Here is a 15026-nt window from a genome sequence, read left to right as displayed (position 1 = left end):
AGACTAGGAACTACCCTACACATTCCAGGGATACTGGAATCTGAGGGTATGCCTCTAGCGACATGTAAGCTAAGTTTTCAGGACCAGCCCCGAAGGACAACGAATGATAGATGGCCACAAAGAGGGGGCTGTGAGCATTCCATAACTATGTGACCAAATCTAGACTAGAAGAGGTCTACTGCTTTGCTGTCATTGGCTAGAACAGACGTCTCAGTCATTGTGTCCGTCATGACAGGTCACTGTCTAATCGGCAAACATGCTGACAGGCTGAAGGTTGCCAGTAACGACTTTTGCAGAAGCTGTGAGGACATGGAAGAAGAAGAGATCAGAGAACACCTTCTGTGTGTGTGTCCCGCACTAGCAGTCAGAAGGAGTTCCACTTTAGGTTCTCTTTTCTTTGAGAACCTGTCTGATTTAGCGGATGTGAACATTCGCAAGTTATTGGGCTTTTTAAAGCGATCTGCATAGTTCAACTGTAGGAACTAGAAGGCATATTCCTTCTTCTGTTCCTATGGTATCACAATGGACCAAAACGTCTTAGTGAGTCTGATGGCAGATTGACACTTAAACCTAACCTAACCTTCATGTAAATCGTTCCATCGATTATTTTTCTGAAACCCTCAGAAGCTTCACTTGTATGTGAACTAAACTTACACCTTCCGACACCCATACCATATACAAATACGATAAGTTCATCAATTAAATAAATATCTCCTATTCAAACCAATCCCCAGATTTGATTCTCAAACTCCAAGAATTTTTATGCTATTAAGTTAACATTAGTGGGAAAAGAATGTTTAAGCGCTCTAATGCCAAAAAAAATAGGGTTCAGACAAAAAGCTGTTGAAAATCGAACAAACTATTTTATATTCCTAACAGGAAGTCACTTTTTTAAATTTGTTCGTCAGTTAGTTATGTCTAGCAATTGCAACGTTCTTTCCGCCCACTATTAAATAAAAGTTAACAAGATTTGTAAAGCATTTTGTCATTGTCCGATTTTGTTTGACTTCCATAATATTAGTACACAAACAAAGCCATGAGTTCAGAACTGGGCAAACACATATTCCCTAATAGATTTTTATTTGCATTTTGCTTAAGTACTTAATTAAAGTGCTCTGGTAATGGCATGGGTGTGCTTGTCAAGTAATGTGACGAAAATGCCTTTGTACTGATCCTTTTGCAACATAACAAGGACTAAAGGCATGTATTGAAATTTTCATTTCTGAATGTACATACATACAAACACATACGCACCTTGGTATGTTTACGCTTTGTAGCATTCATGAACACAACTTTGCTCATTAAGTTGCACAGTGGGTCGTTTGGTGAACGATAACCATAGTTCAGACCATCAATTTACAAATGTAAGAACTGATCCCTTCTTTCCTTAGAACTGCACACTTGAAAACCTGAACGAGTTCCTGGACCATAACATTGTGTTGGCCTGTGTTCATCTTTGGTGAACGTTTGGTGAACGATAACCATAGTTCAGACCATCAATTTACAAATGTAAGAACTGATCCCTTCTTTCCTTTAGAACTGAACGAGTTCCTGGACCATAACATTGTGTTGGCCTGAGTTCGGACACATCGGTGTTCTGGGAAATGAGAAGGAGGACGATGGCAAGCAGACCTGTGGCCGGTTTTGCATACGTGTTTGTCGAACAACTGAACATAGTGGTGGAGATGGCTAGTGCAGTGGCAAGGTTGGAGTGTGTGGATGGATGCCGGAATGCCAAGACGATCTGTTGACAGGTAGAGGACGGAGGAGTTGTTGGGCCTTGATAAGGGGTCACTGAGTACGATTATAAAAGTCATAACCGAACACTGTGTGATGGGCCATATGGAGGCAGGGGGTTCTTCTTCGATCTCGGCAAACTGGCAGATGTGCCTCTGGGAAGTCTTCTCAGAAACGTGGATAAAACGGGTTTGATTCGACGAGGGACACGATGAAATCTTCAACACGCTGTCATGCACGAGCAGACGCGGATCACTAATGCTTGGCACTAGGCGAGTTAAAAATGGAGTAAGTGTTGGCTTGCGCTCCGGGGAAGAATGGTGGCGTGATGAATAGACGCTTGCTCCTTATTATATTCTTAAAAAGGGTGATTTTTTAGCTATTATCTTTTTGGTAAAACTTGGCACGTGTCGTATTTTGTTTCACTGTCAAACATCTTCAGTTTGGTCTAATGTTATTGACAAGTCTACACCACGAATCTTCTTACAAACCAACAATACTTGCAAATTATTGAATTTTGTTATCAAAACACGCGCTCTGTTAAGAAAGTTCATCGCTCGCTTCTTCCATTGAGCGGTGAAGCTCATTTTGACTCAATGGGTACGTAAATAAGCAGAATTGTCGATTTTGGAGCGAAGATCAGCCATCCAGAAAAAGATACAGTTTGGTGCGGTTTATGGGCTGGTGGCATCATTGGACTGTACTTCTTCAAAGATGATGCGAATCGTAATATAACTGTGAATAGATGAGAATTGTGAGATGAAATCCCACTTTCTTTGTCCAAAATTCGAGAGCTTGACTTGCATGATATGTGGTTTCAACAAGACGGTGCCACATGCTACACAGCGCAGTTAACAATGGACTTATTGAGTGTCAAGTTCGGAGAACATTTTATTTCACGTTCGTCGCCGGCCAATTGGCAAATGAACCATTTGAGGCGCAGTCACGGTCAACGATAAAGATTTCATCCTCTCTCGGAATTTGGCAGGAAGGGGTTTCTTATGACTTTCAATATTACTCGTAGATTTCATAAAAATCGTTTCAGATTTGGATATAGCTCCCCTATATATATTACCATTTGCAGTAATACAGCAATAAAATGGTCATTTGTGAACCGATTCCTTGAACTTTGGCAGAAAGGTTTTTCGTATGACTCTCGATGTTACTGGTGAGTTTCACAGAAGTCAGTTCAGATTTGGATATAGCTCCCATATATATGTACGCCCGATTTGCAGTAATACATCAATAAAATGTTAATTTGTTAACCGATTCTCTCGAAATTTGACAGGAAGGATTTTCTTATTACTCTCGATATTAATGGTTAATTTTATGGAAATCGGTTCAGATTTCAATATAGCTCCCAATTATAGGTTCGGCCGATTTGCAGTAATACAGCAATAAAATGGTCGTTTGTTAACCGATTCTCTCGAAATTTGACAGGAAGGATTTTCTTATAACTCTATATATAACTTGTAAATTTCATGGAAATCGGTTCAGATTTGGATATAGCTCCCATATATACCACCCGATTTTCACTCCTAGGCCACTGCAAGCCCATTTATTGACCAATCTTTGGTCGAAATTGATTCAGATCTAGATATTGCTCCCATGTACATGTTCGTCAGATTTTGCGTAATTTGTTGTCATTTGTCAACCGTAGTTATTACATAACCTAATAACCTATCTGAATACATCCGCCGAGGTCCATCACAATTGGTTCAGAAATAGATATTGCCCCCCTTTTGTATTTATAAGGTAGCTGTAGGGTATTATAAAGTCGGGACAGCCCGACTTTTGCCTTTCCTTACTGGTTTTTAGTTCGCAAAGATATATTTCAATTGAGCATTGATCCTCGAAAGCAATTATTTTGTATCGGCTCCGATACCAGACTGTATCGTTACAAACTAAAGGAGACCCAGACAATTCCGCAAGGACATCGTAGTATACAGTTCATTGACTCTACAATTGTTTCTAGGTATGCAGCCATGTTCTTCTCCTTTGTCTAGACAACTTTCGTAAGCTACAATAGGTTTTTGGACACATATAAATATTGTTCGCCTAAGCTCTTTTGGGCATTGGATGCCCTCCAGGTCACCACAGCCTTTATTTGGCTGACTGAGGTGGCATTTTTGAATATATTCGTATAGTCTTTGGGATAGTCTGTGCAGAGAATCTCTTAGCCGTATTAGGGGCTTCTTATCGGTTAGGATCGTTAGCACCAAGCCGCTCAATGAACCTGAGAGAGATCCGCCTTTTATTATTCCAACCTTTTAAAGATTGCCAGAGAATACCAATGGCTTCGTCAAATTAAAGGCATACCACCACCGCAGCTGTTTGGTCTTTGAAGTCCATTCTAAGCCTACTTCCGGGCTCTAGATCTGCCGCTCCACTGGAAACAGATACTGTTCATCAACCTCCTAGTGGATAGCACTATCGTAGCTATCCTTGAGTTACAGCGAAGCAAGATTTCAAAACGACAGCTCAAATTATTGATTCGAACAACGAACTAATCGGGCATACATGATCAGTGCTTGGCGATTTAAGAGTCGACACTTTTTATGGGCCAAAAGATTTTCGACTCGGTTACAATTTCTCCGGTAACAATCTCTTCTGACGCCACGTTGTCCGTTGGAGAGTTTCCCGGGATATGTGTATCAGCGAGTAATTCTAGTGTTTCCTCTCTATGCATTGTCCATACATTCTCTGACTTCTGAATGGATCCTACCCTAATTGGTTTTGAGGCTAGGATCTTCCGTAGGCTAGAGGCCTGAGATGTTTCCTCCACGGAGCTGTAGAATTTAACATTGGATTTATTCTGATTCTTTTGCAGCTCGTCCTTGTATTTTCTTAGATCGGCTTTATTAAAGTGTTTAGATCAACCCGGATTCTGTTTGTAACATCTTGAAATATTGATCTGCTACCCTATAATTTATATATATATTCTTCATTACTTTGACGATCTGGCCATGTCTGTCCATCCATTCATATGTCAAAGGCACAATAGTTGTCGAGCAAATGCAGATATACTCCCAGATACTTCTTTTAAATGTAAGTCATGGGGGGTGGCAAATGTGCCATTCAGATTCAAATAAAGCTCCCATATAATTGAATCCTTCGATAAAATTATCTTTAAATCGGGTTTACAGGATTTTTTTTTTTACAGTCGGGTAATGCTACTTTATCCACAACTCTTATTCAATATAACTGGAATTTTGCCTATCGATTTTCATTTTATTTGCCAACATAGAACAGTACGAATGCGAATTTGCCAATTGCGACCTTCCAGTTTAACATTTTCAGCATATGCAGCACGCAGTTTTTCATTGGACTTATGTTTTGACTTCGAACATCCATGTTAATTAATATCGCAATAAGTTCATATGAAAATATTCTGAAGAACTTCTATCGTGCGATAGGCAACCACGATTTGAAGGCATTTTTTATTTTTCGGTATTTTATTTTTTTCCCTGTCCCATTTAAACTCAACTTTAGCGAAACATGTTTTAATGATTTAAAATCTTGGAATTTCTCTTGCAAACCCATTGTGGAAAGAGCAAATACATGTTTTTATTATTTTATTTCATTTGATATTCTGAAACTACATCCACGTTCTTAATTTATTTAACAACTACCTCACACCCTCCCATTAAACTCGACATGTCATTCAGTCTGCTTGTGCATATTTTGAAGATGGCGTTTTACGGTTTTAAACTTTTAGTCATTTTATTTTCATTGTTGACCAAGATTGTTGGGTGTATTCACCGTGAACAGCAACCATATCACCAATGAAAGTGCTGTGTTTGCTTAAAATGAAAGCGCAAACAACGCAACGTCATGTAACGCTACCGAAGCAACTTTTTAGGACCACAGGACAGTAAGCTAAAGTTTCTTCACAGCAGCGCACAAATGCAACTCAACATCCTTGTGTAGTAGTGGAGCATTTCGTATAAAGTTCAAATGGCTATTTCACGCATCGCTTGATATGAAATATGCTGAGGGAATTTTAACTAGAACTTGTTGTGTTCAGAGTCAAGTTACCGCTGAGAATTTTGAGAAGGTCGCATAGAAAGTGTTTTGTTTTCTTGAAAATATTTCACTATGTCGCATAATGTTTCTTAAGCATTTTTATTAAACAAAACAAGGAGTGTTTAGTTCGCGGCCAGACGGAATCTAATACACCTCCCTCCATACGTTTTCCAAAGTTTCTTGGAAATTATTAATAATATTAGCATAGGCAAAAACTAAACGAATTTAAGTACTGGTCATTAATAATGACGTTGCTGCACTTTACGCGATCTCGTCCTTCCACCCAACCTATGGTGGAAGGTATAATAAGAACAAAGAGTGGAACTTATTCATCTCCTTGCCAATTTAGTACAGGCACACAGAAAATAGACTATTGTGTTCTCTTCCACATTGTCAGAAAACGTTACTGGCAACCTTTTGTCTATCAGCAAGTTCTCATGTCACTTCTGATTGTGGCACTTCCAATTCAGTTTCCTGTCCAAGATCACTCCTAAGTATTTGATCTAGTCAGATATCAAAATCGTTCTTTTGAGGAAACGTGGTGCGTCCAATTGGCCCACGTTTGTCTTCCTCGTGAACAGGCAGACTTCGGTCTTCTCTGGGTTAACATTGACCGTCTGCATAGCAGACGGGTTTAAATCTCTCCTCAGTCAGCATCCGTAATAGGTTATTTATGGAGGTCACCCAAAGGAGTTGCGATAAATGCCCCCTGTGGGGTGCCTTGTGCCACTTTCTCCCTTATATATATATGTCATGGAACCCATAATTAAGCCACCTGTTCTTTAGCATATGATTTATCCAGTCTCTAAGGACCCGGTCTATCCGGTTCTGATCTAAGGATTGCATCAGTGTGTCAGTCCGTACATTGTTAAAAGCCCCTCGATGTCAATGCATACCGCCAATGTGTACGTCTTGCCATCGTAGGATTCTGCTATTTTATGCACAACCTCGTGCAGGGCAGTCACAATCAATCTTTCCTCGACATAGGCATGACGTTAGTTTTTGAGCAGTTCGCTGGATGTCCTACACTTTATCACGTTCCTTTCATGATTTTGAGTAGAATCGCGTAACCTGCCTTGCCGGGCTTGGATATAAATACCACCCTTGCCTCCTGCCAGGCTTTCGAAGTATATGCAAATCCTAGGACCGCTATGAAAATACCGGTCAGATGGGGCGCCAGATAGTTTGCCTTCTTCTTTAGTAAAGCCGGAAATATTCCATCAGGTCCAGGTGATATAATGGTTAGAAGCTCTTTAAGGCTTCCTTTACCATAAATTCTGTAATAACAAGCCTTCGATCAACCTCATTATAACAAGATACCGATGTATCCGTAAGTCCCGTCGTTTCTGGAAGAAAATTCATTCTCATCAAAAGCCTCAACATGAGATCCGTTGTCTTTGCTCTCACTTCTGTATCCTCCATTAACGTTTCAGTTTGGGCATCGTTTTTTTAGAGAAACTTTTTCATCTTGGCGGCGTCATTAACGCTATCGACATGTTCGCAGAAAAGCTTCCAGCAGACACGTTCTGCCGCTTTGAGCCGTGTACAATACACATCCCAATAAAATGCCACTTTTTTACGACGTGCTCTGTTACGAGAATTATGTCTGCGGACCTCTTTCCCAATGTTACAAATCCCCCGGCCACTCAGGTTTTTTGGACTGATTGCCTTTCTAGAATAGGGCAACTATTTTCGAAAGACTCCACTATTGCAATCGTAATCTTATAGACATTGTCGTCTATATATGTCTACAATGCTTGGTCCATCCGTGGACTTGGGCAAAATACCTGCCCAAATCTTCCTCTGAGTAGTCTTCCGAATTTTACCCAGTTGATTTTCAACTTATTTCGGAAGCTTATCGGATTCGGTGCTAGCCGTGCGATTCTAAACCTGAACCTCGTCGATTAGATTTTCCGAACATATTGTCACATCTAAAACCTCCTCTCTAATCCTATTAACAAATGTAACGGTGTTACCAATATTAAGTGTTATTAGGTCATTAGTATTCCAGAATTCTGCCAGGGCTTGTCCTTCCTTATTAATGTTGGTACTACCCCACGAAATGTGGTGAGAGTTCACATTGCACCCTATTTGTACCTAATTTCCTGTCTAGTTTTCCAGCCGTTGCAGCTCCAACGTGGTTGGCGGTGTCGGAGAGTCCAAAGGCAGTTAAAGTGATGTCAGGTATGCTCCACCGTCTCCCTGTCTTAGCACTGTTGCATCCAACTCTGGGAAAGTTATAATTAAAATTTTTATGACAACTAACGCAGGTCCTCGGACAAGTTCCCGTGTAAGCATAGAATAAATTGGTAATTGATATGATTACCAGAAACTTTGTTCCGGATCGTCCATGGCTCCAGAATTAAGGTAATATGAATCTTGACCTTGCTGATTTTCTCCATCAGAGCGTATGCAGCCGTCACGTTCCATTGGAGGTCTATGTGGATACCTCAATGATTGATCCTCCAGTAAATGCGCCTCTTGTTCGTTAGGCTGCATTGAGATCCCTGTCACTTCACTGTCCGATGTTTGAATATTAGGTTCTTTGCCAAAACCTGTTTTTATACCCACCACCATCGTATAGGGGTATACTAATCTAGTCATTCCGTTTGTACCCTCGAAATATTGATTTATGACCCCATTAAGTATTTATATTCTTGATCGTCTCGACATTCTCAGTCGATGTAGCAATGTCCGTCCGTCCATCCATCGAAATCACGATAGCGGTCGAACGCGTGGATCTAGCCGCTTGAAATTTTGCACAGATACTTAATATTGATGTAGGTCGTTGAGGATTGCAAATGGGCTATATCGGTTCAGATTTGGATATAACTCCCACATAAACCGATCTCCCGAGTTGTCTTCTTGAGCTTCTGGAAGCCCCAATTTTTCTCCGATTTAGCTAAAAATATACACATAGTGTTCTGTAATGGCTTATGACGGTCCAAATCGGTCTATAACCTGCAATAGCTCCCATACAAACCGATCTCCTTACAAGCAGGAATTTTTGCTCGATTTAGCTGAAATTTTGTATGTGGTGTTCCGTTAGGACTTCGAAAAACCGTTACGACTTCCAACAACCATGTAAACAGGATTTGGCTGAAATTTGGCATGTGGTGTTCCGTTACGACTTTCCAACAACCGTTACGACTTCCAAAAACCATATAAACCAATGTCCCGATTTGATCTCTTGAATCCTTACTAGCCACAATTTTTGAGTTCTATTACGACTTCCAACTACTAAATACGGTTCAAATTAGTCCATAACCTAAGATGCTTTCATGTAAACCGGTCTCTCGATCTTCCTTGTTCGGTTCCCAGAAACTTTAATTTTTGCTGGTTTGACAGAAAATTTATTTTGTATAAATTTTTAGCACAATCCATCGTGATGGATTCCCAAAATTCGGCCCGGCCGAACTTAGCACGCTTTTACTTGTTCAATTTGGCCTAGATCGGTCCAGATTTGGATATAGCTGCAATATAGACCGATCTCTCGATTTAAGGTCTTGGGCCCATAAATGGCGCATTTATTGTCCGATTTCCCCGAAATTTATGACAGCCCACGATATCTTCTTTAAAGACTGCTCATATCGGTTCAGATTTGGGTATTGCTGCCATTAAACCGGTCGCTCGATATATGGTATTGGTCCTATAAAAAGCGTATTTATTATCCTATTTCGCTCAAAATTTGACACAGCGACTTATGTTAGGCTTTTCGACATTCGTTATGGTTCAGATCGGTCTATATTTGGGTATAGATGCCAAAAATTCCAATATTGAACCAAAATTTAACAGTCACTTGTCTTTGTTAGATCAACTAGTTCTTTCGACCACCATGGCGGTTGTTGTTCGCCCTTGGTTCAATAAGTCGTTCAGGAGCATCCTGATTCGCTTGGCCAACATATCAATGCCCTCCCCATCTAACACGCGCTTTTCATGTTTACAAGAGACATCATTGTATAATGTGTGCCCTATTTAGATTTTTTCTTGGAAAATTAGTTGTGCGCTTTAGTGGCTCGAAAATGTCCGCGTTGGGGACACGGGGTTTTAAACAAATGTTTGGGAATGACAAAGTATGTATAGTGTTGACTATTAGAAATTAAATTATTCTTTGAAAAAAAGCATAAATAACATACTAATTTTACTTAAATGTTGGTAATACGTAGTGGACGATTGTAAAAATTTAGCTCAACCAAATTAACAAAGGATGAAATTAAGTGAAAATTAATTGTATTAAGCCACCTTACATTTAATTAGGATAATTTAAATGAAACAACTAAACCTTTTACTTTTTTGTCGCCCTCATAGCCCTTTTTCTTCCTCATTTACTTAAACAAAAAATTGGAAAAAATTTACTGGTATTCTGGCCTTTTGTTTGTTAAACTTAGGACAAATCCCCTATAATGCAACCTCTGCCATAAACCTTATCCTTAAAGTAGTTGTTAAGTGACAACGGACAGTGGCGAACTAGCCCCAACAGTAGCAGTCCAAGTTTTAAGCTAGAATGGATGACAGCGATTAAAGGCAACACGATAATAAAGCAAACAATAAAAACAAGTAAGGAACAAGACTAGAAGAGTGTTAGACAGTAGGCAATTTACAGACAAACATTGCACATTTTCTTTGTTCTGAAACAAAGTCACTTTAAGGCAACAATCTTCGGAACAATTAAAATAAATTGCATTTTTCAAGGATGCGACAGCATGGTCGAGAAGGAAAAGCAAAGGAAAGTTGAATTGGCTTCTGCATTAAACATATATAAACATGTTTATTAAGTAGTACAAACATTCTCAGAGAAATTAAAACGGCTATATTTAAAATACTTCTGTGAGAACACGACAATAGTAGTAATAACATTCTTTGGAAAAAAGAACGTCTAACAACAATTAACAAGTAAAAGCCTGCTAAGTTTAGCCGGGCCGAATCTAGACCAACACGGATTCTGCTAAAAATATATAAAAAATTAAATTTAGGTGAAGGGCTTAATTTTATTCTACATACTAAACTTCTGTTGAACCAGCAAAAACTAAATCTTCTACGAACCGAACAAAGATAATAGAGAGACCGTTTTATGTGGGAGCTAATCAGATTATAGACTGATTTGCACCGTACTTGGCACAATTGTTGGGAGTCGTAACAGAACACCGCATGTAAAACTTCAATCAAATCGGACAAAAATTGCGGATTGTAAGGACTCAAGAAGTCAAATCGGGAGATCGGAGAGCTATATCAGGTTACAGACCGATGTAGACCATACTTAGCCCAGTTGTTGGAAGTCATAACAGAACATTACATGCAATGTTTCAGCCAAATCGGACAAATATTGCTGTTTGTAAGGACTCAAGAAGTCAAATCGGGAGATCGGTTTATATGCGAGCTATATCAGGTAATTCGGATCGTACTTGGCACAGTTATTGAAAGATATAACAGAACACCACATTCAAAATTGCACCCAAATCGTACAAAAATTGCGGCTTGTAAGTGCTCAAGAAGTCTAATCGGGAGATCGGTTTATATGGTAGCTATATCAGTTTATAGACCGATTCGAACCGTACTCGGCACCGTTGTTGGAAAACATAACAGAACAGCACATGCAAAATTTCAGCCAAATAGTACAAAACTTGCGACTTGTATGGGCTCAAGAAGTCAAATCGGGAGATCGGTTTACACGGGAGCTATATCTAAGTCGTAACCGATTTTGCCAGCTCCAACGACCTACATCAATAGTATATCTGTGTAAAATTTCAAGGAGATAACTTTATGCGTACCTAACCTAACCTAACCCATGACGTCTTAGACGAATATTTCGAGGTGTTACAAACGGAATGACTAGATTAGTATACCCCCAGCCTATGATGGTGGGTATAAAAAGAAATATTGTACCGCAATGAGTTCTCATTGAAATCAAGTGATCGACTGACACATGAAACTTGAAAAAAAATTGGATAATATCTTTCATGAAAAGAAAAATCGATTTACGAATGGCATATGCCTGACAATCACACTACGAACGCATCCAAATACGCTTTACGCATCAACGCTGGCAAAACAAAATGCATGGTAATTAAAGGCAACCAATCAGCGACATTTTTGCTTAACAATACAATAATCCAAAACGTCACGCGCTTTAGATGATGTAAAATCTCCTATAAATAAAGCCAGAACAGGATTCTACAAATCAAAGAATTTATGGAATTCCAATGCACATTCCCCAAAAACTAAAATTCGGATATGCTACACTTGCGTGAAAAGCATTCTTCTTTTCCGCTTACAAACACGGCTCGTAAATTCAGCCATTAAGCTCAAACTTCAGACCTCCACCAACAGATGCTTGCGAAATATACTAAAGATTTGAATAGAACCTTGCAAGATTTTTTTTTGATAGGAGTAAAATGGTCGCTACTACAGACTTTAAGGGCCATATTGGATGAAAGATATATCTAAATCTGGACCGAATTTGATGAAATTTAGCACACTTTCTTGTAAGTTAAATAAAACACCTCACGCTAAATTTATCATGATCGAACCAAAACTGTGGCTTTTATACCCTCTACCATAGAATAGGGGGTATACTAATTTCGTCATTCTGTTTGTAACACCTCGAAATATGCGTCTAAGACCCCATAAAGGATATATATTTTAGATCGTCATGACATTTTAAGTCGATCTAGCCATGTCCATCTGTCGAATACTTCTTCTTATTAAATACTTCTTATTAGTGTAGGTCGATTGGGATTGTAAATGGGTCAAATCGGTCCATGTTTGGATGTAGCTGTCATACAAACTGATCTTGGGTCTTGACATCTTGAGCCTCTAGAGGCCGCAATTCTCGTTCGATTTGACTGAAATTTTGCACGTGGTGTTTTACTATCACTTCCAATAACTGTGCTTAGTATGGTTCAAATCGGTTCATAACCTAATATAGCTGTCATATAAACCGATCATGGGTCTTGACTTCTTCAGCCTTTAGAGGGCGCAATTATCATCCGATTAGGCTGAAATTTTGCATGAGGTGTTTTTTTGTCCCTTCCAATAACCGTGCTAAGTATTGTTTAAATTGGTTTGTAACCTGGTATAGCTGCTATATTAACCGATCTTGGATCTTAACTACTTGAGATGCTAGAGGGCGCAATTCTCATCCGAATAGACTGAAATGTTACACAACGACTTCTACAATGTTCAGCATTCCATTCATTTACGGTTCGACTATAACTTGATATAGCTTCAATAGCATAACAGTTCTTATTCATTATTCTTTGTTGGCTTAAAAAGAGGTACCGCGCAATGAACTCGACAAATGCTATCCATCGTGGAGGGTATGTAAGATTCGGCCTGGCCGAACTTAGCACGTTCTTTCTTGTTACAGTCTTAAAAGGCCATATTGGCTGAAAGATATTTATGGAAGCTATATCTAAATCTGCTCCGATTTTAATGAAATTTTTCACAGGTATTGAGAAGTCAAATAAAACATCTCTTGTTAAATTTTGTAAGGATCGGACCAAAATTATCGCTAGTAGAGCCTTAAAACGCAAGATCGGATGAAAGATATTTATGACAGCTATATCTAAATCTGATCCGATTTTGATAAAATTATGCACACGTATTGGGACGTCAAATGAAACATCTCATGCCAAATTTTGGTAAAGTTGGACCAAAATTGTGGCTTCTACAACCTTAATAAGTCAAATCGGATGAAAGATATATATGGGAGCTATATTTAAATCTGACCCGATTGTGATGGAATTTTCCACACGCATTAAGACGTCATATGAAACATCTCATGCTAAATTTGTAAGGATCGAACCAAAATTGTGGATACTAAAGACTTAAAACCATATCGGATGAAAGGTATATATGGGAGCTATCTCTAAATCTGAATCGATTTTAAAGAAATTTCGCCCACATATTGGGACGTAAAAAAACAGTTCATGCCAAATTTGGCAAAGATCAGACCAAATTTTGTGGCTTCTACAGCTTTAAAAGGGCATTACGGGTGAAAGATATATACGGAAGCTGGACAGATCAAAATCAATAGCGTTCGTCCTTGAACCAAACAAGTAACTTGTGCAAAATTTTGTGAAAATCGGACAACAAATGCTACCTGTACCTTGATTACAAGAATATATTTATAGACAGGCAGACGGACATAGCTTAATAGAATCAGGACGTGATTCTGATCCGATCAGTATACTTATCGATGGCTCTTCTCCATCGATGCAAAGAGTTATAATACCCTGTACCGAAATAGTGGCGTAGGGTATAAAGAAGGGAATATAGCATGGGTACACACTACGAAACCCATAAAGCGAGATATGTCACGCAACTCTTGAATGAATCCCACAACGTTCGCGAAAACGAGGAAGGCCAAGGACATCATGGAGACGTAAAATTTTTAACAAAACCCAGAAATCATTCAACGAAGTTAGACACTTAGTAGCTGACAGACAGCCATGGATATTCTGTGTACACAGCCTAAATTCCTGGTGGAAGGGCAAATTTTTAGCGGATTCCATGGTGGTGAGTACCCAACATTCGTCCCGACCGAAAGTTGCAAATTTCATGGTTGTAATCTGTCGTTATTTTAGCAGCGAATCTGGTATATTTGATAGCCACTAATTTTTTGCTATTGTCTTATTGTCGGATGGTCATGAATTGTCCCATTTCAACCGTTTGTCGCCCATTCATTATACCCTCCACCATAGGATGGGGGTATACTAATTTCTTCATTCTATTTGTAACTACTCGAAATACACACCTAAGCTATATATTCTTGATCGTCGTGACATTTTATGTCGATCGAGCCGTGTCCGTCCGACTGTCTGTCGAAAGCACGCTAACTTTCGAAGGAGTAAAGCTAGCCGTTTGAAATTTTGCACAAATACTTCTTATTAATGTAGGTCGGTATGACTTTCAACAACTGTGCCAAATACGGTTCAAATCGGTTCATAACCTGATATAGCTGCCATATAAACCGATCTGGGATCTTGACTTCTTGAGCCTCTAGAGGTCGCAATTATTATCCAATTTGCTGAAATTTTGTACTGTACGGATCCTCTCATGACCATCAACAAACGTGTTTATTATGGTCTGAATCCTGATACAGCTCCCATATAAATCGCCCCCAAAGGGCGAAGTTCTTATTCGAATTGGCTGACATTTTACCCAGGTCTCCAACATATAATTTAATTATGATCCGAACCGGACCATATCTAGATATCGCTCTAATAGCAGAGCAAATCTTTTCTTTTATCCTTTTTTTGCCT

This window comes from Stomoxys calcitrans, chromosome 5 (assembly GCF_963082655.1).
Source record: "Stomoxys calcitrans chromosome 5, idStoCalc2.1, whole genome shotgun sequence".
Lineage (NCBI taxonomy): Eukaryota > Metazoa > Arthropoda > Insecta > Diptera > Muscidae > Stomoxys > Stomoxys calcitrans.
The sequence above is the reverse complement of the archived record's forward strand: the minus strand, read 5'-3'. Positions refer to the sequence as shown.